The sequence below is a fragment of the Schistocerca cancellata genome, chromosome 2 (genome assembly GCF_023864275.1).
Source record: "Schistocerca cancellata isolate TAMUIC-IGC-003103 chromosome 2, iqSchCanc2.1, whole genome shotgun sequence".
Taxonomy (NCBI): domain Eukaryota; kingdom Metazoa; phylum Arthropoda; class Insecta; order Orthoptera; family Acrididae; genus Schistocerca; species Schistocerca cancellata.
In genome coordinates this window covers 575,968,723-575,995,720 of record NC_064627.1, presented here as the reverse complement: position 1 = coordinate 575,995,720, position 26,998 = coordinate 575,968,723, and the positions used below count along the sequence as shown (strand labels likewise).

The 26,998-nt window shown below is 42.0% G+C and overlaps 1 protein-coding gene across 1 annotated transcript in view; it reads left to right on the top strand.

Moving 5' to 3' along the window:
- The window catches only part of LOC126156646 (histone-lysine N-methyltransferase, H3 lysine-79 specific-like), a 715,177-nt gene that overhangs the window by 513,786 nt on the left and 174,393 nt on the right, over positions 1-26,998 (top strand). The window lies entirely within an intron of this gene.

Below are 26,998 nucleotides of genomic sequence, written 5' to 3'. Positions count from 1 at the left end.
ACACGGCCTGTGTACGGAATGCGCGTACCTGGAACGGCCCTTGTGCTGCTGGGTTCGCATTCCAGGGAAGAGAGCGGGCGGACACCTGTGCGCCTCGCCGCCTTCTGGAAACCGGCCGTCTCCACCGGCGCACTTCAAACGGACCAGCCGCTCGCCGCTCTCCGCTCGCCGCTCGCCGCTCTGGCGACCCCTCCCTCCACCACCTCCTCCTCCCACACCCAACCGCGCGATCCTAGATCAGCGTCTGAGCCTACACTATACCGCGAGTCGGGTTTCTCCAGGTCTGGTGAGCTGGAGTTGGCCGAGTTGCTGCAGTAATGTCAGAACGCAAGTGACAAACGAGATTTCTTGTTGCCAGACCGTTTTTACAGTGTGTGAGTGTTGCTACAGTAACCTAACACCGCTGAATTCCACGGGACTGGAGGCTGAATGCACTACATCGACGAAAATGGAGGCGGCTTGTTAAGGAGTGTGTTATCGTCAGCACCTCTTGCTGTCGTTCCTAGGAATCTTCAGGGGGTACTTCTGGTATTTCACTAGGCCGCACAAGTACTGCGGTGCTGGTCACGACTTTCATGTGACAGCCAGTACCCCCGAAGAACGTCAGTTTTTTCAGTCGTTACATACAAAGGTCTCTCAAAGTGAAACTTTACGCGTCTACTCGAAAGAGCGGTCCTAAATCAATGTAGTGCGAAATTCAGTCTGACGATACGTCCTCTGGCACTTACAATATTTATTTAGTTATTGGTTGCTGATTTAGTCTGACCAAGTTAGGGCTTAAGGCCCTCTCTTACATCTGACCAGAAAGAGCACATACAAAAAAAAAAAAAAAGCTACATAACAATCAAAATATTTCGCATTATTCATGAAAATAAGAATTGGCAATAATAATAATAGTTACAGTAACAATGATGATAAACTTCACTCACCACGTCCTCCTTGCCCGAATTAATGCCTCGTATCTCGTGTGCCTGCCAGCTCAGGGCATTTGTTTGCGACGGTTATGCAGCAGCGCTCGCCAGTCGCTGCTGTAGTGATTACTCTTCCTCTTTTGCTGTCACTGTCACGATTTAGGATTAAAAGGAATACCACAGTAGACTAACTGGGACTGCTCTCTCGAGCAAGCATGTAAAATTCCACTTAATTTTTTTTGTTTATAAAGAGAAACAAACCGACGTTTTCCATTGTCTTTAGGAATTGAAATGAAAATATGATGAGCAACATCTATCAGAACTAACTACACCCAGAAAATATAAGAATTAAACCGCAGACATCTGCCAAAACACTAGAGATCAAGACCCTGAAGTTGCTTAAAGATACTCGGTATGTAGTTGCAGTATATAATACGACTATATTGTTAGAATAATATTAAAAGTAAATGTGCGTGTGGTTCATATTACCTAATATAGTATGCTACCTCTCTGCTTTTTGCGTAGAATAATGTGTTCTCGAATAAGATTTCAAACCACGTTCGATGTATATGTTCACCTCACCCCTGCTCATCCCTCACCTTCGACATACTGTAGCGCCTAGACTGTAGCGCTCCAGACTGTAGCGCCTAGAACCGCTCGGCAACTCCGGCCGGCTACATTAAAAGTCCATGATTCAATGCCGTAAGGTAAAACTGGTAACGCATATTGATTGTAACCTTCCGTTTCAAGAGCACTAGTTTTGGAAGCTCTATTCAGATCAATAAAATCAGCCCAAGTGTGGTATCGATAGCTACGATGCCACTGCTTAGGTTGGCACTACGACAGACACCGACGACAGCGCCCTCTAGCCGGCGCTGGAGAGCACTACGAGCATCGCTACAGATTCTGCCCATTTTGATCAGGTGCAGACAGCCAGGACACTTCGCTTCAACTTCGCACCACCTTGAAAATTACGTAAAATGTTTGCATATGTTTATCCACTAGTAAAGATGCTTAACTGTAGCTACAGTACCGAGAGATTAGTACGTTTTCGTGTTCCTGTCCCTGTTCCTTACCCACGCGCCGCCTCCCAGGCGGGATACAAAACCAGGACTATTTTACTTTCCGTTTGTTTTTGCTATCCATCGAACCTTTATCTTCAGGTGCCTGTAGTACAATAACTCTTCTGATAGTTCCATGACTTCATTGTTAATTTGTGAAACTGTTGTGCCGGCCGCTGTGTCCGAGTTGTTATAGGCGCTTCAGTCCGGAACCGCGCAGCTGCTACGGTCGCAGGTTCGAATACTGTCTCGGGCATGGCTGTGTGTGATGTCCATAGGTTAGTTAGGTTTAAGTAGTTCTAAGTCTAGGGGACTGATGACCTCAGATGTTGTCCCATAGTACTTAGAGCCATTTGAACCATTTTTTGTGATATGGTTTTTTCATATGTTGTTTGCACATAACTTTCCCCCTATTATAACTGAGTTGTAAGTCTACATTCAAACTGTTCTTGTAATGTCTGCCGTTCGTTGACGTTTATCTGCACTACAGACAATTAATAAAATGTTATTAGCAACACGAAGAAGATTCGATCATGTTCCAATTTCGTTTTCCCAGTTTAAGGATCTGAAAACGTGTCATGGGGCTGCTGAGAATAGTTTTGGTGATGTTTAATCTCCTTATCCGGCTCTTCTTTCAAGTCCAATGCCTGTAGCATTGATATACAGGGTAGTCCATTTATAGTAACCGGGCCAAAAATCTGACGAAATAAGCATCAAACGAAAAAACTACAAAGAACGAAACTCGTCTAGCTTGAAGGGGGGAAACCAGATAGCGCTATGGTTGGCCCGCTAGATGGCGCTGCCATAGGTCAAACGGATGTCAACTGCATTTTTTAAAATAGGAACCCCTATTTTTTATCACATATTCGTGTAGTACGAAAAGAAATATGAATGTTTTAGTTGGACCACTTTTTTCACTTTGTGATAGATGGTGCTGTAATAGTCACAAAGGTATAAGTACGTGGTATCACATAACATTCCGCTAGTGCGGACGGTATTTGCTGCGTGATACATTACCCGTGTTAAAATGGACCGTTTAGCAACTGCGGAAAAGGTCGTTCGCCGGATAGTTACGTTATTTAAGGAAACAAGAAGTGTTCAGCCACATGTGAAACGTCAACCACGACCTGCTACAAATGATGATGCACAAGTAGGTGTTTTAGCTGCTGTCGCGGCAAATCCGCACATCAGTAGCAGACAAATTGCGCGAGAATTGGGAATCTCATAGACGTCGGTGTTGAGAATGCTACATCAACATCGATTGCACCCGTACCGTAATTCTATGCACAAGGAATTGCATGGCGACGACTCTGAACGTCGTGTACAGTTCTGCCACTAGGCACAAGAGAAATGACGGGACGATGACAGATTTTTTGCACGCGTTCTGTTTAGCGACGAAGCGTCATTCACCAACAGCGGTAACGTAAACCGGCATACAATGCAAGATTGGGCAACGGAAAATCCACGATGGCTGCGACAAGTGGAACATCAGCGACCTTGGCGGGTTAATGTATGGTGCGGCATTATGGGAGGAAGGATAATTGGTCCCCATTTTATCGATGGCAATCTAAACGGTGCAATGTGTGCTGATTTCCTACGTAATGTTCTACCGATGTTACTACAAGATGTTTCACTGCATGACAGAATGGCGATGTACTTCCAACATGATGGATGTCCGGCACATAGCTCGCGTGCGGTTGAATCGTTACTGAACAGCATATTTCATGATAAGTGGATTGGTTGTCGAAGTACCATACCATGGCCCGCACGTTCACCGGATGTGACGTCTCCGGATTTCTTTCTGTGGGGAAAGTTGAAGGATATTTGCTATCGTCATCCACCGACAACGCCTGACAACATGCGTCAGCACATTGTCAATGCCTGTGCGAATATTACGGAAGGCGAACCACTCGCTGTTGAGAGGAATGTCGTTTCACGTATTGCCAAATGCATTGAGGATGACGGACATTATTTTGAGCATTTCTTGCATTAACGTGATAATCACTCTGTAACAGCATGCGTTCTCAGAAACGATAAATTCACAAAGGTACATGTATCACATTGGAACAACCGAAATAAAATGTTCAAACGTACCCACGTTTTGTATTTTGATTTTAAAAAACCTACCTGTTACCAACTGTTCGTCTAAAACTGTGAGCCATCTATCACAGAGTGTAAAAAGTGGTCCAACTAAAACATTCATGAAACTTCCTGGCAGATTAAAACTGTGTGCCCGACCGAGACTCGAACTCGGGACCTTTGCCTTTCGCGGGTAAGTGCTCTACCATCTGAGCTACCGAAGCACGACTCACGCGCAGTACTCACAGCTTTACTTCTGCCAGTACCTCGTCTCCTACCTTCCAAAATTAACAGAAGCTCTCCAGCGAACCTTGCAGAACTAGCACTCCTGAAAGAAAGGATATTGCAGAGACATGGCTTAGCCACAGCCCGGGGGATGTTTCCAGAATGAGATTTTCACTCTGCAGCGGAGTGTGCGCTGATATGAAACTTCCTGGCAGATTAAAACTGTGTGCCCGACCGAGACTCGAACTCGGGACCTTTGCCTTTCGCGGGCAACTTCCTTTCTTTCAGGAGTGCTAGTTCTGCAAGGTTCGCAGGAGAGCTTCTGTAAAGTTTGGAAGGTAGGAGACGAGATAGTGGCAGAAGTAAAGCTGTGAGTACCGGGCGTGAGTTGTGCTTCGGTAGCTCAGATGGTAGAGCACTTGCCCGCGAAAGGCAAAGGTCCCGAGTTCGAGTCTCGGTCGGGCACACAGTTTTAATCTGCCAGGAAGTTTCATATCAGCGTACACTCCGCTGCAGAGTAAATCTCATTCTTAAAACATTCGTATTTCTTACGTACTACACGAATATGTAATAAAAAATGGGGATTCCTATTTAGAAAAATGCAATTGATATCCGTTTGACCTATGGCAGCGCCGTCTAGCGGGCCAACAATAGCGCCATCTGGTTTCCCCCTTCAAGCTAGACAAATTTCGTTCATTGTAGTTTCTTCGTTTAACGCTTATTTCGTGAGATGTTTGGCCCGGTCACGATCAATGGACCACCCTGTATATTCGCCACTCAAAATCAAAATGAATTATTACGAAATGAAAATATGGGTATATTTACAATGTACAATATGTTGTAATTTACTTCACTTTGTTTACACTGCATTTGTTAATCTCAACATAAAAATATTCAAAGCAAAGAGATCAGTGTCAACTTTGAAAACCGAAGAAAATAACGCAGAACGGCAATGTTAATAATTAAGTAGCGCAGCGCTACTTCTTTAACGACACATTCATTCGTATTCGCTGCGTTTGTGAATTGCAACACAAAAATGTCCACAGCAAGGAGATTTCTGGCACTAGTTGTGGGTTATAAACCGCGCACTTTGACACAGTGAACAAAGCATCTAACCAGCGTCAGAACTGTATTTCAGAAACCTCTTACTCACTGCACAGCACAGCACTTCGCTCTCGGCTATTAAGCGGTTGCAGTGGGGCTGAGCGAGTGACAAACAGCCGGTGCGAGCGAAATTTCAAAGCTGTATGTTCAGAAAGCCGTAACACCGAAATTTTCGCGCGGGATCGATTGCTGTGGCTGATATCTTTTAAGTGTGCTTTTCTGTCCTTGAAATAAGAGGTCAGATTGGTGATCTTTCATTGTGATTGCAACCTGTAACATACCTCTGGCGCAGTCGCAGAGACAGAGACCCATGAAACCATCCTCCCTGATCAATTAAAAAGGAAGAATCCTGTAAGATGTCCTTGAAGTTAGAACTTCTACATAGGTCAAATATGTCAAACAAATTACAAAAAAAACTCTGAGTTAGAATTTTTTAAGTAGATGTTAGATGACTTATATTTTCATCTGTATTAGTATGTTTCCACCTGTTGAGAGAGAAGGGCGGTCACTAATGTGATTGCTAAGTACTATAGTATCCGGGTATCTAGTTTGAGATGAACAACCATCACCGTTTGTAAAATATGCCTTTTCGTCATTTATGGTACGCATGTGCAGCGTGGCAGAAAGTATTGTGTTCTGACCGTCTGGTGAACGTCTTTCAAATTGTTAAATCTCAGGGCCCCATCCCACTCGTTTAGAAAAAGCAACATGTAACTCGATGTCAATCAGACGCCATTTGTTGTCAATGAAGTTTCCTCTATGCTATCGCGAATAATGCAATCAGCAAGGAAAAGATGCAGTATTACTAAAGACGAGGCGTGGAAGACGCAGGACACTCAATGGAATCTGCCGTATTGCAGCCAAACGTGAAGCAGACATAAAATCAGCCGACCATGTAGTTCCACCCATTCCTCTGCCTCCGATCAAGTTATCGTTCGCTTGCTCTCTCAGTAAGAGAAACCGGATCAACTCTAATTTCAATGTTTACTATTGTTTGGATGTTACAGTATCACAGATGCTTCACACACACACACGCACACACACACCGAGAGAGAGAGAGAGAGAGAGAGAGAGAGAGAGAGAAAGAGAGAGAGCTGGTGCAAGAGAGAGAGAGCGTGCAAAAGAGAGAGAGAGAGAGAGAAGAATTGTCTTTGCCTAATTTTCGATGCTTGACATGTCCTTGTGCCTTTAAAACTGATATAAATAATATATAAATATTTATGAAAATAATAACGATTCTCGCTGACTTTCCTTTGTTTATCTGCAGCGCTGCTGGTGGTTACTCTCTCAAAGCAATAATTATGCGTCCGGAAGAAACACGCCCACCGTTCGGAGAGGTATTCTGATGCCTTTATCTATTAGAGATGAATTGTGTTAATTTATCTGCAAAAGGTAGACTTTCATTAAAGACAGATCGTCATATCAGTCAGTCACAGTCACAGAACTCCGACAAATATTATAGCTGGTACCAACTGTTAGTCTGGGACCGGTGACCGTAGCAGTCTGGTCCCTTCAATCCCACAAACCAACCAACTGTTAGTCTAAAGAATAGCTAAGATCAAAAGGTCGCATTACAGACCGCTTAATGAACAAGATGATTTCGTGAGCGTTAGGTGATATGTTCTTTTTGGAGCGCCTGATCACCGAAATTCAACTCATCTTGTACACCCTTATATGTGGAAGGAAGTCATGACACAAATACGACCATTGTCACGACTCACCGTCATACTGCCCAAATTAATATTTATCAGAGTAGGCTACTGCTCACTGATCGAAATACAAAGCGAAGAAAGGTCTTAGTTTTAGATATGGTCATTAAATATGTGGTCTTTTAAGGAGATGACTTTTCTTTGTAGAGCTTATATGTATTATCACGTAACTTAGATTGCTTGGATGCGGTTCTACATCGTGTTGTACGTTTAACTGATCTTCTCATCTGTGCAAGGCTATTATGCCTAACATGCTCTGTAATGTTTTACGTATTATAATCTTGATCTACTTCTATTATCGTTCTCTGCTTCTTTTACCAGCGACAGGTTTTCCATTCCTGGGTGCTGTAGCAGGTGTCGCACTAACGTCTCCGTTCTTGTGGGTGCAACTGCACGACAGAATAACAGATGGAAATTACCTACTTTCTTAGTCTGATCTGTGTGGTTTTCTCGGCATGATTGTTGGATCTTGTGGAGTTAATTGTCTAGCCATGTTGACGACTACGATTTGCAGACAGTCTTCGAAAGCATAGCATCTGTTATCGAAATGACGTTTCCCAGTAGACAGTTTGGCATTAGCTCCGTGTCTTTTCGGACGGTAGGATATTTGTTGGGCTAGAACAGTCGTTTACTCAACATCTCCACCCGGTGGTGGGGAGGGGGGTGGGAGGGAGGAGGAGGTGTAATGTAATAAAATAAAATTTTTCATTTGTTTTGTAGCTATTAGTGTAATGTAATAAAATAAAATATGAGCTGTGACTTATACAAAAAAGAAACACACATTAATGCAGTGGCTCAGCATAAAAGAGAAATAACTAATGTAGGAATATTATTAACAGTGTAATGCGTTGTTCAATTTAGCCCGACGTGTATAAGCACTCAGTAAACTAGCTCAGTTCTCAGGGTAGTTACGTAATCGTCTATAATTAACTATCCTTTTTTTATTTATCCAACACTATGCTCGTGAGAAGTCGTGTGCTTCTTGCACAAGAGAATATTTGCCAAGTCTGTTCAATGTACACTACTGGAGTACGTAACTTAATGTCGTGGTTTCGTCTCGATTCCCCAATATAAGATAACAACAGTAGCATCTACAAATGAAATCCTGTAATGGAACTGGAATCCTGTGACCAGACCTTTTCTGCCTGGGATGTTATCTCGTTATATAAAGAAAATCTGTAAATAAAATTGCTAAATTATTAGTAGCTGCCTCCGGTCTCGTGGGATCTGAAATAAAGTTAATTGTCGTAACCGACGGCACGTCTCGTAGATGAGCTAAAAGAAAAATGTTAAAGATTTTTCTAAGATGGCGGCTAGCAACGAAAATTCTTTGTTAAGGCCCATATCTACTTAAGGCAGTCTAGGTATCAGACGATCAATTAATTGACCACATACACAAATTCTTTTGACAAAATAACCATTATATTTTTCGGGTTTCAAGTACAAGATGAGCTTTACACAGCAAGCTCGTACATCAAGATGAGCTTTACACAAGAACGTCCTCTTAGGTCCGAATCCAAGCTGATAAGATAAGCGAATGACAAAGGAAAGATAGTTCATGCATAGAAGCGCGAGAGTCCATGGAATAACATGTCCATTGTAGTTCTATCTCTTCTTCTTTGGCGTCGATTATTTATAAAACTTATCGTAATATTTAGTTTACAATTTTTTTTAATCCAAGTCCACCCAGGAGAAACAGTGCAGAGGGTAACTGCCCTCCGAGCTTCTCAAGTAGATGGCTTCTTAGCACCTGCGCCGCAGCAGAGCCTAGGCATTGCCACTACTACCAGGCCCGACGGCTCGTACTACGGTTTGCGGCGCGCCCCGTACTGGAATGCGGGTCCGCGGCGCACGTGCACTGGAACTGGAGCTGCGTCCAGTGGAGCGTGTGGGGCACCGAACCCCGGAACCCGGTGTCGCAGCTGTCCAGGGCTTCCGCAGCACCGGCCGCTGGGGAGCGCGCGCTCTATTGTGCTTGCAGTCCAAAACCTGTTTCACAAGAGCGGCTTCAAGGTCAATTCGACAAGTGCAATTCCAACACTGTGCTGGCACAAAGAGTCAGCAATTCAGTTTATTTATTTATTTTCTGTAACAGTTGCATGTAATGCTTGAAGGTGTTCGAACGTTTGTGTTCATTTTCAAATCGTTGCCTGCATCTCTAGTTGTGACTGTAACATAATTCAACTAGAACATTCTGTCACACAACAGGTCATCATATCATTTTGATATTGTTATGTTGACCTAGCGCTTAAACACATTCTATGTTTCATTTGAATTGTATTACAGTCAAATATAAGAAATACTGGCAATGGCCTGATAACGTATCCGTGCGTTCGAAATTTTCACTATCAAAGATTATATGCAGTTGCGACAGAGAACTAAATAATAATGGGTGGTCCATTTAATCCCGGTCTCAATTTTATATGAATTGATTGTGAGTATAATTATCCTTTATTTACCATATCTTTCCTAACACGAGGTATAGATAATGTTGCTTATTAAGTTTCTACCCATTTCTTTCAACTAAGATGATACCTGAGGGTGCAGCTATAAACTACGAAACCGGTCGTTTTAATAAAGAATTGTTTAACAGCTGTTGCGGTTCTTCATTTATCAAGACGTATTTATCAAGAAGTAAATAATCGACCACACGTGGTGGGTGCATTGTCACACGCGAGCGCGTGAATGAGCCACCAACGACATCGCAAGTGTGTTGGTAACGTCAGTTACCGACAGACTGTGTCGAGTATTGAGTACTAAAATTCTGAGTGTGCTGAAGACTCTCCATGTGCAGAGATAGGGGTGATGACGCCCTTTTGCGAAGAACGGATGTTGTCACCAATTTTAGGCATGCTCACCTTTTTTCTTTTCCATTTCCATCAATCTTCTGAGTGGTTTGATGCATCCCTGAACGACTTCTTCTTCTTCTTCGCCAACTTCTTTGTCACAGAGTAGCACTTGCTCGCAACTTCCTTAGTTATTTGCAGGATATGTTACAATCTCTGTCTTCTCAAACAGCTTTTACGCGCTACAGTACCATGGAAGTTATTGGCTGATGCCTTAAAACATATATTTTATCCTGTCCCTGCTTCTTGTCATTGTTTCCCATTTGTTCCTTTCTCCTCATTCCTTAAGAGTCCATGATATTAACATCCTTCTGTAGCACCATATTTCAAATGCTTCGATTTTCACATTTTCCAGTTTTCCGATGGTCCATCATCCGCCAACATAAATTGCTGTGCTGCAAACACTCATTCTTCCTCAAATTTCAAATTATGTTTCATACTAAAAGACTTATTTTGGCTACCGATGCTCTCTTCAGCTATGCTAGTTTACTTTTTATGTCCTCCTTGCATCCAAAGTAGCAGAGTTCTTACCTCCGTCTATTTATGTTCGCCGTCCTCATACGAAATTAAAATAAAATCATGAAAATAGGACACCCGTATGCCGGTATAAGCGCTAGGGAAAATACAGTTTTTGACTAGAGCTACGTAGCTCCTTCTGTGTTTAGATCCGTACACCGCCTTTTCCTGTCTTAACACTATTGCTTATTACAATAGTCATCTCCTTTGAATGGATTCTCTTCTCTTATTTCTTTCCTGTGGTTCATATTTCATAACATATGATCAAAACGGCTTGAATGAATGTGCTAAATGTCTCTTTTACACACCAATACTACTTTCTCCTTCTTTAACCTTAAACCACAAAGGAACTGTTCTGCAGCACTTCTCGAGCTGTTGGGTTTCTCATGAACACAGTTATACTTATAACATAGTTCCCACAATCCTATAACCATCTTTTGTTTTCATTTATTTGCCGTTCATATGAAAGGAGTAAGTTGGCTGCCAATCTTTCTTAACCATCATCCATTTTTCCTCGACCGCACGTGAGTCCCGCTCTGTTTCCTCTCGATGGCCAAGCATCGATCTGAAGTTCTTTCTGAGCCCCTGCGATTCCCCCTCGTCCCCGCTTCAAACCTCCGTTTCAAAAACCTTGATTCATCATTACCTAAACTTTGCGTCGATTTTCATTTCTTGAACAGGAGACAGGATTTAATCTTCACGCTCCCTTCAATTCAAACTGTGTGACTGCTAACATGAACATGAAGATCTGTTCCAGGAACTGAACGCTGCAGATATTTTATTAAATGTCTACTGCAACCGACCGATAATCTACAGGTGTTGGGAAAAAAAGTGCGGAAGCACCACGAGAAATGCATGCCTTAACACAAATTTAGATGCTAGCCGAGCCAGCCGGTGGCGCTGCCGTATTTGACCACGAATGGCAGTGTCCTCAATACGTCGTAAGTGTCAGTCGTGGTCAGGACATGATTCCGCGCAGTTGTGAGTGCAGTGCCAATTGTTATAATCCTTGCAACAATCATTTCAAAAACTTGATTAATGATCACTCGGATGAAAGGTAATTCTGACATGGCCAAATTGTTGATGCTCGTATTCTGGGTGCTTCCGTAATCAAGGTGGCCGAATTGTTTGGTGTTTCAAGAGGCACCGTATCGAAGATTTATACCGCATGCAAGGAAAGCAGGAAACGTCATCCGCTAAGTCACTACGCGGACGTGTTGTGTTGAGTGTTCCTGACGAATGGTCACAGAAGAGGATTGGACGAAAAATGAGAAGTCGACAGCCACAAAAGTCAGAGCAGAACTGAGTGTCGCACGAGCGTACCCTGTCAGCACCAAAACAGCACGATGGGAACTCCACAAGCTGATAATTGCATGGCGTGCTGGAATTCCTAAACCAGCGATGCAAATGCCCATAACAGGAAGACGTCGTGTTAAAGCCATAAAACTTGAGCTATGGAGCTGTGGTAGAATGTAATTTGGTCGGATGAGTCTTGCTGCACGCTGTTTCCAACTTCTGGTCGAGTTTGCAACTAGCGTACGCCGTTTCAAGCCTACGATGCAGAATGCTTGCTGCCAAGAGTGAAACCTGGCGTAGATTAGGTGGTGATTTGGGCAACCATACTGGGGTTTTCTGCGGGCCCTCTGGTTACTTAGCAACGGTGCGTTACTGCCAAGATTCATGTGACTATTTTGGCTGATTAGATCCTCCCTGTGGTACAATATTTGTTCTCCAGTACTAATGCTCCATTCCAAGAAGACAAGGCTCCTGTTCGCACAGTTCACATCGTCCAGGTCTGGTTTTTTTCAGCACTGGGATGAACTGCCGCATCCACTTTAGTCAGAAGATCTCAATTGAGCCTTTGAGTTCTACATTGAAGTGTGTGCGAGCGGTATCGACATACACCATCGTTACCTGAACTGCCACTAATTTGCAGGAAGATTCGTATAAGAGTATCTTGAAAACTATTCTGAAACCGAGACGAATGAAAGCAGTTTTGAATGCCAGCACGTGTACTACACATTGCTAGGCATGGTAATGTATTGTGTTTTCGGTACTTCCATATTTTTGTCCATCCACTGTATCTCCCAGCTTTGGAACTGATAAACGTTCTGAAATTTCCTGGCAAATTTAAACTGCGTGCCGACAGAAATTCGAAACCCCTACCTGCCCTTGCGCGGCATATGTTGTTACCAAATAAGCCATCCATACGCTACTCTCTCCCCGCCCTCACAGCTTAAATTCTGAAAGTATCTCTCCCCTGGGTTGCAGATTTCACAAAAGATGCTCTGCATACCTTAACGGGCTGTCACTCTTGCACGAAAGAGTATGACGAAGAAATGTCTTAGCCACACCCTAGGGGATGTTTCCAGAACGAATCTATTCTCTGTTCAATGGAGTTTACTTTTTTATGAAAAGTCCCGTCATAAAAACTGCGTGCCAGCCTAGCACACATCAATAATGCACTGGCAGGTTTAGAAACAACGCATACTCCACTGCAGAATGAAATACATCTATTTGGCAAAAGTTCTATTTTGATACAATAAACGGAGTATGCAATACCTTTTGAATTCGTACGCAACGGTAAGGAGAGGTGGGCTACATAGTGGTACAGAAACTGTCGTCTTAGGAAAGCTGGACAGGAGCAGAAATGCTTAGCAAACAAATGAAAATAGTTAACTTGTACTTCTCCAAGTGAACGATGACTCCAGCTATCAGTGCCAATATGGAAGAGGCTCGCTGTACTAGACACGAACGATGAAGCTCCAAAGTGCAGTTGGGTTGAGTGGCTGCCACTGGATGTCCTATACTGCGCTAAGAGAGGGCGCTCATAATATGGAGCTGCTTGGAGTTGTGGCTCAGCGGGTGTGCGCCATTGGGTCTGCTGGATCCTGCGTGACGACTTTCAGCATCTGATAGAAACTTGCAATTCTGTTGCCAGTTTAAAGATGCTCTTGGGATGGTATCGGTATGTGATACCATAATATCAAATAACAATGTCTGCTGTTACCCTTGCTTGTGTCATGACTTTCACGAGGACCTTTTTCACTGATTGAATCCGTGGCATAATATTCCTGCGTATGTTGCAGTTTTGTGTGTAAGCCTTCGTGTTATAGAGAGTCTTCGAACATGTCCATAAAATTTTAGTCTTCGTTTTCTAATATTTGCTATTAGGGTAGATGATTTCTCTGTTGCTTCACGGGATTGAAATCTATGTCTGTCACTGACTGTTTTTCTGGGCCAAGAATTTTAATTTCTCTCACTTATAGAGATTCAGGTTTTATGATCGTACTGCAGTGTGACATGCAATTTTTTGTCGTAGATATACCATCATTGTGGTTCTGTAATCGAACTCACTGCGCTTGATTTTCTAGCCCCATTGGTTCTATAATCTCTTCGAGATACTTGAAGTGTCTGACCCTCTTGTCGTGCCCTCACTTCGTGTTTAATTTATGAACGATGTTTATTGTAGGCTGTCTTTTTGAGTGCATTCTTTGAGGATTTGTAACTGTTTGGTTGCTGTGACTTCGCTATCCATTAGTATCGCTAAATCGTCTGTGAAAGTTCAGCAAGAGCTGTTAATGTCATCTTTTCCTCGTCCAGGTTGAGTAGACCTCCATTTGTGATTACGAAGGCTTTCCCGGCGTAATAATTGATAATATTCTTCTCGAGTGTGCGGCCGGATCATAACGTCATCTTGACACAATATTTCAGCGGTCCAACTGGCCGCCATCTTCCGGTGAGAGTGCTGGTACACGACCTCGCCGGATCCTGTACCAGAACTCTTACCTGAAGATGGCGGCCAGTTGGACCGCTGAAATATTGTGTCTGGATGACGTTATGATCCGGCTGCACACTCGAGAAGAATATTATTAGACCTCCATTTCTTAATTTCTTTATCTAGCGTGATATTGAAGTGGAATGAGAAAGCTAATATCTTTGGTAAATACCAGTTTTACTCGAAAAGGGCTGTGATATTCCCCCAGAAATTGTACTTTGTACCCAGGAATATTTACTTGATGATACTTACTGTTCTTGAATTTTGTTCTTTATTGATAATGATTGTTCGTACAGTATACATGATTGATTTCGGAATACTTATTCCATCATCACATGAATCTGGAAGTCAAGCACATCCATATCCGTTCAGTGAAATATACCCAAGCATGGGTAGGTGCTGTTCAGAAGTATTCTGCCAGTCCATGTTTTTACATAATTTTACAACATTCGACCTTCGTGGTAGAGTAGCATTGCAGAATAACGGAGTTTAGTGACTATCCAATCACTGAATCGACAGAGATTGTTTCGTTTGCGAAATACTTTTAATGATCTTCTCCTGTGTTCTTCAACCCTAAGGTTGGTTTGTAGCAGTACCCCTTTTCACTCTTTTTATTTCCTTTCCCCTAGATTTTCACGTACCTAGCTATTCCTACATTACTCATAGTCACATCCTTGGTCGTACCCGCCAATTCCTTTCCACAGTATCTCCATCTAGTATTGTCCTAATGACGTTATTGTGTGTTGAAATGTGTCCTATGAGTCTGCCTGTTCTTGTTTGAACGTTCATCCGGAGAGATTGGGTTTCATACTAACGTTCATTTTCCTCAGCACCTCTTCACTGTAGACTCTATGTAAGGTACTAAAGGGATCTAGGAAATGCCGTTAAGGTCCTAGATCTGATGAAGGGGTACTGATATGGACATCCTTGTGGTAGAGAGGGGTCAACGCCACTTTATGTGACGGCTAACGTAGATAAGGACTGAAGGATAACCGGGTTAAGTCCGGCATAAGTCATCAGCCCATCGTTCTTACCCTCTTCTCCTGGAAATGAGAAACAGTTTCCGAAAGCGAAAGAACCAACTGATGGTCAATGCCACAGGATGAGGAAGGCTGGAAGAAATTACCACATTAGAGTGCCATGAATATCCTAATCGTCAATCATAACTAACCCTACCAATCGGATCTACGGGTGGAGCCTGAAAAAGGTACAGGCAAGGTATGAATAATAAACAATAATAATATCTTCGTGTGTGGGGTCCACAACCTTGACGTAATTGCTGTACGCTGAAACCGTTTTTTGTGCCTACCGTTGGCTGTCATGAATTTTTTTTTATACAGATGAGCTTCACTGCACCGTGTCCGAAGGACATTCAATAAAGAGACAAACTGAAGTAGTAACAGAAAACTGCATGCTACGAAATGAGACTTTTACTACTTCTTAACATATACTCCCCCCCCCCCCCCACCGATGTTAATAAACTTGTCCCAATAATGAACTAGTTTTTTATGCGTGATGCAAAGAAATTTTCGTCTTGATGTTTGAGGCACTTTCCCACAAATTCTTTGATACTATCGTTGTTGCTAACCTTTTTCAAGTAATGCTTCCTTGAGTGGACCAAATGCAAACGCGAGGGAGCCAAATCTGGACTGTAGGGAGGATGAGGAAGTATATTCCAAACCACTTCTTGGGTCAGCTGGGCAGTTTAAGGGCCAGCGTTGACGTGTAGCAATATGACGCCCTCTCTTTGAAATCCATGACATTTTTGTCTCATTGCTGGCTTTACTTTGCTCATCAGCATATCTGAGTAGTGGTACTGCTTATTGTACGCTTCGTAGGTTGATCTCGCAAATGATCTCAAAAGACGACATCGTTGGCACCCCAAAAGATGTCAGTCACTGAGATTCGACCGTTTTTGAACTGTTATACCTACTTATAAAAATTTTCCGCGATTCATACAACTTTCGCCACACTGCCTTAACCAGCAGAAAGCAAAAAAGTCACTGAACGCTGTTCACGTAGTTTGGAAACTTCAAGCTGACACACAAATGCAATATTGATGTTATAAACAAAACAATTTTTATCCGTCAGATGTTCAGATCATCACAGTGATGCGAATATAAAGTCATACAAGTGCAAAAGTCGTTCTACAAACTTTTCATTTCTGCATCAATTCGGCCCTTTAATTATTGCATATCTCTCGTATTCCATTTTGACCCTTTTCGAGTTGTAGAGCTTTCAATGAAATTTGTGTCATATTTAAAATCTATTAAATGCTGTACGTCTCGTTCCCAAATAGCAGTAAATCGTTTTTAATTCTCACACATTTAATTTGTGTATAAAAGAAGTTATGCCTACAGTGGACATAAAAAACGGTTTTTGCCATTCAGAGTAGCAAACTGTAGCCCAAGGAAGTACGTAATCACTAAAAATTCTTCCAATCCATATGTGGCATACAGCAAACCAGTGCTTAACAGTATTGGTTAAAAACAGTCTTGGTTGCAATTTTATTTTTTTTATTTTTCTATGACGCGTTTCGCCTTATTTAGGCATCTTCAGGTTATCTTTTTCTAGATGGACTCCAGAAGCACCAAGATCTGCATAACGCGTTCCTGTTCACAGGAGCGAGTACTCTGTTACTCGCTCCTGTGAACGGGAACGCGTTATGCAGATCCTGGTGCCTCTCGCGTCCATATAGAAAAAGATAACCTGAAGATGCCTAAATAAGGCGAAACGCGTCGTTGAAAAATAAAAAATTAAAATTGCAACCAAGACTGTTTCCAGCCAATACGTAATCACTCGTATAATAATTTTTTCCCGTTCTACTGAAATGTGTGGCAAACAATAGCGCCGAGGAGTTGCCTGCGGCGGCAGGCTGCAGGTTTCACGAGCTCCGCGTCCCGTGCCCTTCTGGGAAGCGGCGGCCTGCCGCGTCCTGCGCCCTGCGTCAGCGCCGGCACAGCCAGATAGCGGCTCGGCTGTTTGCTCTGCTGATAGCGGCGCTACTGTTGCCGCCGCCGCCGCCGCCGAAGCTGCCTCTGCGCCAGCTGCGCGTGTGCCGACAGTCTCCGCCTTCCTCGAATTAAAAGCAAACCGCTTTCCTGGGTCACCATAAGACGTGGCTAGAAGCGATAGTGAAGAGACAGCAAAACTGTTGAAACAATACGAGAAAGAGGCGTCAGTAGTCACAAAGCTACCGTCGTGCAGCTTCTTTACCCTACTCTATTTTTTGCAGGCTTCTTCATCTAACTACACTGAGGTGGCAAAAGTCACGGGAGACCACCTAATAACGTCTCGGACCTTCTTTTCCCCGGCGTAGTGCAGCAAAAAATGGTTCACATGGCTCTAAACACTATGGGATTTAACATCTAAGATCATTAGTCCCGTAGACTTAGAACTACTTAAACCTAACTAAACTAAGGACATCGCACACATCCATGGCCGAGGCAGGATTCGAACCTGCGACAGTAGCAGCAGCGCGGTTCCAGACTGAAGCGCCTAGAACCGCTTGGCCACAGCATCCGGCTCGACAGGCGTTGATAGGCACCAACGGGGACACTGGAAAAATGTGTGCCCCGACAGGGACTCCAACCCGGGATCTCCTGCTTACATGGCAGACGCTGTATCCATCTTTTTTATCTTTCATTTTGTTCGGTACAGTTTGTTGTGTTTGATCTGGGTGGACGTCACAAGACATCTGTTCAAGTCGATCGCTGATTCCTTTATTCAGTTTTTTGTTTTTTTGTTTTTGTTTTTGTTTTTATTACAGAGCGTGAGCAGCCCTCTCACCGAACACGCTGAGCTACCGTGCCGGCGCTTACATGGCAGACGCTTTATCCATCTGAGTCACATGCGACTGCACGGATTTATCCCTTGCACGCTCTCCGTGAGACCCAAATACGCAACTTAAGGTCCACACACTACATTCGTAGTGCCACTGCCCACTACACTCATTACTCGCGGCAGACAATCTTACCAAGTCCCTTAAGAGTTCGGGCAATGCGTGTGCATCCGCATAGTAGAAGAAGGTCAACGGCCGGTTGGCCTTAACTATATGGAGATGGTGTCTGTTCTTTCGGACTTGTCTGAAAGAACAGATACCATCTCCATATATGTGTGAGACAGGGTTGTAGCCTCTCCCTGACGTTATTTGAGCTGTACATCAAGCAAACAATACCCGTACTCGAGGTCCAATTTGTAAAGAGAATTAAAGTTCATGGAAAAGACATACAAACCATGAGGTTTATCGATGACGTTGTAATTCTGTCAGAGATAGTGAAGGACTTCAAAGAGCTGTTTTATGGAGTGGGTAGTGTCTTGAAAGAAGATTATAAGATGAATATCAACGAAGATAAAACGTGTATAATAAGAGTTTAGTCGAATAAAATAAGCTGATGCTCATGGAATTAGATTCTGTAATGAGACAGTAAAACTAGTCGACGAGTTACGTTATTTGGGTAGTGAAATAACTGACAATCCCTGGTATGGGAAGGATGTAAAATGCACAAATTTATTAAAATGGAATATAAGTTTAGGTGTCACGAATCGTGTTCTGGTGGTATTTGTACGGATTGCAGCCATGTTCGAAGGTGAAACGTGGATAATAAACAGTTCAGACCCAAAGAGAACAGAAGCCTTTGAAATTCCGTTGTACAGCAGAATGCTGCAGGACTTATGAGGAGGTACTGAATCGAACAGGGGGAAAATAAATTCGTGCAAAGCTTGACTCAAAGAAGTTCGTAATACACTTCTTGTGGCATCAAGGAATTTGATAATGGAAGGAAGTGTGGAGGGTAAAAAATTCAGAGGGAGGCAAGGCTTGAACATGATGTGCTGGTTCAAGTGCTTGTAAACTGCAGTAGTTACGCAGAGATGAAGAAGATTTATCGCCCCTCGTACATCTTTTACAAGTATACGTTTGAAAAAAATCGGGTGCACCATAAATTCTACGAAACCACAGTGTTTGTGGGATAACATGTTTGTTGGTAGAAGAATGTGTTAACTTCTGCTTCACTATCTGCATTTGAACTCCATAAACCAGGAAAGTACATCGTTTAGCAGATTCATCCTTCACATCCCCCCCACCCCCTTCGACCCCCTCCCTCCACCGCCGAATCTGTTCCACCACTGGCGGGACACATGGGTTGACAGAATTCCCTCTACGCAAAGTACTTGCTTGTGTCCCGGTTTTTATGAATCCAGAGATGCACTTTGCACTTTGCATAGTATAAGCGTTTACTTACCATGTTAGACGCACGCAATGACACTGTCTAACAACTGAAATGAGGATGAAATAAGCATTAAGAAGTTAAAAGCTCTGCGGAACGGAAAGCCGGACGCTCTTGACGTTATCAAATGGTTCCTAAACCCTAAACTGGCTATCTAGACTGAGGTAGGTTTAGTTGCTATCAATGTTCCAACATTAAGTGAACTATACTTTCAAGTTTTGAAATGTTGTTAATTTGACTAAGTTGAATAGCGTGTATAATTCAGTGATCAACAATACAAGTATAAGACGCAGAATGTTACTTCCTCTTTCATGGAAATCATGTTTGATAGAACCGGAAACATAAGAAAAAGGAAACATAATTTGTCATAATATTACCAAAATACGAAACAGTGTCATCGCCATGCATATTCATCGAAAGCATTTCATCTCAGGAATACGAATCTGGAAATATTTCGTCTAGTCAACTTGTATGAAATGCAGTCCATATATTCATGTCAATGTTTTAATTAATAACAATCAAAAATAGTACTGCGTTAGACACTAGTTGCCTGAATCGACGGGCTCTGGCGCCTTGCTTCGGCTGAGATAACTCAATTATTTCAGAGAGCTGCTTTTTAAAAAGTTACTAAAATCAAGTGGCCCTGTGCTTTCATGCCGTTTTGGGTGGGATTGTCTAATAGAAGTTGCCTCAACAAAATCTATTACTTCACTGTGAATTAAAGTCAATGAATGTTAACAACATTAGATATAATTTATAAAGAGGAAAGCAAATATGAAAATGTAGGTCACATGTTGACAACTTATTGAGTAAATATATGTGATATGTTCGGAGTCTGAAGCAGGAAATTTGAAGAAATTGTATATTGTAGTCGAAAGTATGTCACGGTAGAAGTGCACATTTAAATGAGAAAACCAAAGAGATTTTAGTCTCAAGCAAATGAGCCGTTAGTTATCATATTTTTGCCGTCGATCTTTGTATATCGAAACGGTTTATTCATCATAATTTATCACGACTGCAACAATCCTAGTAGTCACTCGAACCTATTACAGAGAGTAAGTAGTATTTGTGGGACTCCCTGCTAGTCCGTGGCTGAACAATGTCGATGCTTAGGCTGTTGCTATACGTTGTTACTGCTCTATTTGATTAACATTTATCCCAAGAACCAACTTCTAAGTTGGATCTGCATTCATTTTTCCACGACCCGGTAAGCGATGCCTCGTCACCTTTCGTCTGTCCTAGCTGTGTTTTCTGTCACGGTACCATGAGCTGTTCAAATATGGCAGGCTCATTTTGAAAATAGTTCATTACAGGAAAAAAACAACAATTTAAATACGTCATTATTGGTTTCGGCCGTCATAGAGCATTTTCTGATCATGTCCATTGCAGTTGACAAAATTATTGTCTCTATTGAGGCCGAATCGGAGAGCGACAGTGAAGTCATCTGGTCGCGTATAACAGGTGTAGGTGAAACCAAGGTAATTGTTTGACTTTTTACCGACCATTCGATTCAGATACGACAGTTCTAGAGTCATTTAAAGAAAGCCTACGGTCAGTAGCATGTAAATATTCACACCCTGCAATACTATTTGGAGGCGAATTTAGCCTGAGACTGTGATGTCTATAGATTCTTTGCAGGGGGTACAGACAAACAGTCGTGAGAAATGTTCAAATGTGGGTGAAATCTTATGGGAATTAACTGCTAAGGTCATCAGTCCCTAAGCTTACACACTACTTAACCTAAATTATCCTAAGGACAAACACACACACCCATGCCCGAGGGAGGACTCAAACGTCTGCCGGGACCAGCCGCACAGTTCATCGTGCGAAATACTAATGAACACATTTTCTGGAAACTGTCTTGAGCAGCTAGCACGTCAGTCCACACGCAATGAAAATATATAAGAACTTGTAGCTACAAATAGGCCGGATCACACCGACAGTATCAGAACAGAAACTGGGATTACCGATCATGATGTCATTATAGCAACTATAGTTACGGAAGTTAATAAAGCAGTCAGGAATGCTAGGACATAGTTCGTGCTAGATAGAGCAAATAAGTAGTTGTTGGCATCTTACTTAGAGAGTGATTTTATGCCACTTAGTTCGAGTAAGATGGACGTTGGGGGATTGTGGGCCATGTTCAAGCAGATTGTAAATAGTAGTTTGGAGAGTTATGAGTCTATCAAGTGGATAAAGGGTGGAAAAGACCCATCATGATTTAATCACTAAATTCGGGTAATGCTGAGGAAGCCAAAGGCTGTTGCATGTCTGATCAAAACATAACACACAAATGACGACAAGCAAAGTTTAGTAGAGATTCGCGTATCTGTGAGAAGATCTATGAGCGAAGCGTACAACAGCTACCACCGTCAAACCTTAGCAAAAGTTCTGGCAGAGAACCCGTGGAAATTCCGTCTTATGTCAAATTGGTTAGTGGGTCTAAGGCCCTTGTTGACCAGCCTGTTGTAACAGTTGAAGACAGCAAAACGAAAGTCGAAGTTTTAAATTTCGCCTTCATGAAATCGTTCACGCAGGAGAATTGTAAATATATACTGTCATTTGACCATCGGACAGACTCCCGTATGGAGGACATAGTAATAAGCATCTCTAGCGCAGAGAAACAAGTCAAAGACATGAAAACAAACACATGGAACACTCAGGGTGCTGTCTGCTGTGTTCAGCATCTGAAAGTTGGTTTCCATCTAATAGGTTTGTGTAGTACTACTTCAGGAACTATACGGATTTCTATATCAGTAATAATATTTTTCACCAACGTGTGGGAAAGTTTGCTATGTAAGAATAACAGTTATTTAACGCGTCATAATGCAGAGCAGTAGTACTTGTTTGCAGACAAAAGACGTGCAATGATGATTCGCCAACCTGTTCGCCGCTAGTCATATCTCTATGACATTCACACGTTATTTGCAGACGATATAGTTTAAGAGATATAGTTTCTACGATACTCATCATTGTCTGCTAACATTTCTCGTTTTTAATTGGACTGTAGACTAGTTTCCGTAATAAGCGAAATTCAAAACTGCTCCACAGAAAATGCAATAAACGATTCAATGCTTACAGAAATCAATTAAAAACACTCAATATCAGCGTGCGGATTTTCGGCACCTATTCGTTATAAACATTATATGGCTGTACTCTTCAAGTAATCTCCATTCTTGCTGTGAGACATAGAAATCAAACAATAATTATTTATAATGAATTTATACTTACCGCTAAGAAAATTCACTTATATTTCTTGCGTCTTGTATATCTGGTACCAGTGCTGTTATTAATTCGTAGATGAGACACTCCAAGATCTCAGACAAGTTATAACAGAACATTACTCATTGTTTTTCTGATCGCCAAGTTAGGATACGAATACACCATAGCTATGTTATGAAACGATGTGCTAATAATAATAAAAATTATACCTAATTATACGTTTACTATAACAGGAATATCCTAGAATACACCGCTTATCAAATCCTAACTATTTGAACTAAAATGCAGACATCTTCTATGTTCCTAAACGCAACGACTACAGATTGCCGTCTTTCCGTAAAGGGTCCGTGATGCAAGCACTGATCCTATGAAGCGTTTTGTCTAGCTTCCTTACAGATAAATAAAATACCCATGCACTAATTGCTTGGATATATAACGAGAGAATGAATGTGCAGAGTGTAGTGACATGAATCAATGGAGTAAAGTGTCCTTGCAACGATGCAAATTTGACACTTCCTTCATGATTACAAAAAAATTGACGAGTACCGGACCTCTGGGCTCTAAACTTCCAACAACGCTTTGGACTCTGTTTGAAGAACGACTTTGCTCAGACCAAGCTAACAAAGGCAAGACCTCGAATATTCTGTTTTCAGCATATATATTGTCCGTTTATCGTTCATACACCCGCCAACTTTTACAACGCGCCTTCTGTACGTATCTGTCGTCGTTTTACAGAATAATGTGAGTTTAGAATATTTAATTAATAGTGACGCTAGCGATATCCCTTCTCTTCTAGCCCGAAAACCCCGCACATCGCATTATTTCCTAGGAATGGAATGAGTGTCTGACGTTTACCAGAGATGTAGAAAAATTACGGGTTACATACAACAAGACTGCGCGGGATGGTTGGACCACCTTGTATATAGAGTGTAGCAAAGCTTCAAATATAACAATTAAAGGCCATCTCGTTTTTCTAAACTAAATCGTTCGATACCGGATTCTTAGAAGATGAATCATCTAACAGCACTTCTGATCGAGTTTTCATGATCTTCAATTTTTGCTCAAAACTCAGTTTTTCATTATTTTCGTCTTGGTTTGCTATAACACTACCCATTCTATAAATTATGAAAACATTTTGCATAATTTACATAAAAAATAGATTGACTCCTCTCTCACGATCACTGTAAATAAAAAGTAACAGAATGATAATGTATGAAGAAAAATATGTTTTAATGTAATAGAGTAATCTATGAAACCAAAATTTCATCGATGTTGTCAAAAACACAGAGCACATTTCTTTTACAGAAAATACTCAGATATATAGGACTTGTGGACTCTTTGAATTTGTTATTCGCGGTTTTACTGCATGCAACTGACTGGAAGTTGGTCTTGAAAACAAAAGGAGATCGGACACATTCCTCCGAAATTGTTAACTGATTACTGTCATAAAACTGTGGAACTTTATTTGAAAATGACGTCAAATATTACTTGTCGCTGAAATAAAGAGATGGCAATAAGTTGGCAGTGTTAAAATTCCATTAGTGTTCTTAGTTATTTGGAGATGAAGACGCAGACCAACTATTTCAGATCTAGAAGAAACTGAGCCTATCCCTGGACGATTGTAGCCATTCCAAAAGAGAAGTACTTACGTAAACATGTAACATCCACATAATATTATTATTATTCATATAGCAAAATAGAAATCAATCACTATTACTCGCTGGTCGTATACTGCTTGTGCCTGTTATGTACGGAAAAAGCTACGGAAATAGTAAAGGATCTGAGTGCTTTGAAGTGATTTTCTTGACTGAAACTTCTGATAAAGCAAGTAAAAAACAATAGGATATGTGAGAGTAAATTCTACTGAACGATTGAGACTGAGAATTAATGTTGGACGGATTAAATAGTTTACGCTAGGAAATACAACGGGTAGAGATGAAATAAAGGTTTATCTGTGCTGGCACATTCTGACATAATCCCCGAAGTAATAATATAGGAAGAAATAAACGAAATTAGAATTATATTAATACCTTCAGCTGCTGACGGGCGTTCATATATATCAAGGTTTTTTTATTTTATTTTTTTAAAATCTCATGTTGTTCGGTTTTCGTTCGTTGTATCTGCTCTGGGCGGACGTCGAAAGACACCCGTTTCAGTTCGTTGATGATCCATTAACTCAGTTTTTTTATTACAGGGGGCAGCTAGCCCTCTGACCGAACACGCTGAGCTATCGTGCCGGCTAATCCATCTGAGCCACCGAGGACATAGAGGATAGCGCGACTGCAGGGACTATGTCGTGCACGCCTCTCGCGAGACCCACATTCTCACCTATGTGCACACACTACATTCGTAGTGTCCCACACCAACACACTCATTACTCGTGGAAGACATGTTCTTTCGGACATGTCCGAAGGAACAGACACCATATCCATATAAGTATATAGTTCTGGCAATACTGGCCATGACCTTCCCCTTCTGTGCGTATGCACACATATTCCCCCAAGATGTATGGCGAGACAACTGCGAAACTGTGTTTATGAGCTGCCATTGAGCTCTTTATGAATTGCACTGCCGTAACAGAAGTCATGGGATAGCAATATGCACATATACAGATGGCGGTAATCTTGCGTACACAAGCTCTAAAAGGGTAGTGCATTGCCGGAGCTGTCATTTGTTCTCAAGTGATTCATGTGAAACGGTGTCCGGTGTGATTATGGCCACGCGACGGGAATTAAGTCTCTGAACGTGGAATGATAGTTGGAGCTAGACGCCTGGAACATTCAGATCCGGAAGTCATTGTTGTTGTTGTGGTCTTCAGTCCCGAGACTGGTTTGATGCAGCTCTCCATGCTACTCTATCCTGTGCAAGCTTCTTCATCTCCCAGTACCTACTGCAACCTACATCCTTCTGAATCTGCTTAGTGTATTCATCTCTTGGTCTCCCCCTACGATTTTTACCCTCCACGCTGCCCTCCAATATTAAATTGGTGATCCCTTGATGCCTCAGAACATGTCCTACCAACCGATCCCTTCTTCTGGTCAAGTTGTGCCACAAACTTCTCTTCTCCCCAATCCTACTCAATACTTCCTCATTGGTTATGTGATCTACCCATCCAATCTTCAGCATTCTTCTGTAGCACCACATTTCGAAAGCTTCTATTCTCTTCTTGTCCGAACTATTTACCGTCCATGTTTCACTTCCATACATGGCTACACTCCATACAAATACTTTCAGAAGTGACTTCCTGACACTTAAATCTATACTCGATGTTAACAAATTTCTCTTCTTCAGAAACGCTTTCCTTGCCTTTGCCAGCCTACATTTTATATCCTCTCTACTTCGACCACCATCAGTTATTTTGCTCCCCAAATAGAAAAACTCCTTTACTACTTTAAGTGTCTCATTTCCTAATCTAATTCCCTCAGCATCACCCGACTTAATTCGACTACATTCCATTATCCTCGTTTTGCTTTTGTTGATGTTCATCTTATAACCTCCCTTCAAGACACCATCCATTCCGTTCAACTGCTCTTCCAAGTCCTTTGCTGTCTCTGACAGAATTACAATGTCATCGGCGAAGTTCAAAGTTTTTATTTCTTCTCCATGGATTTTAATACCTACACCGATTTCTTCTTTTGTTTCCTTTACTGCTTGCTCAATATACAGATTGAATAACATCGGGGAGAGGCTACAACCCTGTCTTACTCCCTTCCCCACCACTGCTTCTCTTTCATGTCCCTCGACTCTTATAACTGCCATCTGGTTTCTGTACAAATTGTAAATAGCCTTTCGCTCCCTGTATTTTACCCCTGCCACCTTTAGAATTTGAAAGAGAGTATTCCAGTCAACATTGTCAAAAGCTTTCTCTAAGTCTACAAATGCTAGAAACGTAGGTTTGCCTTTCCTTAATCTTTCTTCTAAGATAAGTCGTAAGGTCAGTATTGCCTCACGTGTTCCAGTATTTCTACGGAATCCAAACTGATCTTCCCCGAGGTCGGCTTCTACTAGTTTTTCCATTCGTCTGTAAAGAATTCGTGTTAGTATTTTGCAGCTGTGGCTTATTAAACTGATAGTTCGGTAATTTTCACATCTGTCAACACCTGCTTTCTTTGGGATTGGAATTGTTATATTCTTCTTGAAGTCTGAGGGTATTTCGCCTGTTTAATACATCTTGCTCACCAGATGGTAGAGTTTTGTCAGGACTGGCTCTCCCAAGGCCGTCAGTAGTTCCAATGGAATGTTGTCTACTCCGGGGGCCTTGTTTCGACTCAGGTCTTTCAGTGCTCTGTCAAACTGACGAATTCAATATCCAGAGATCC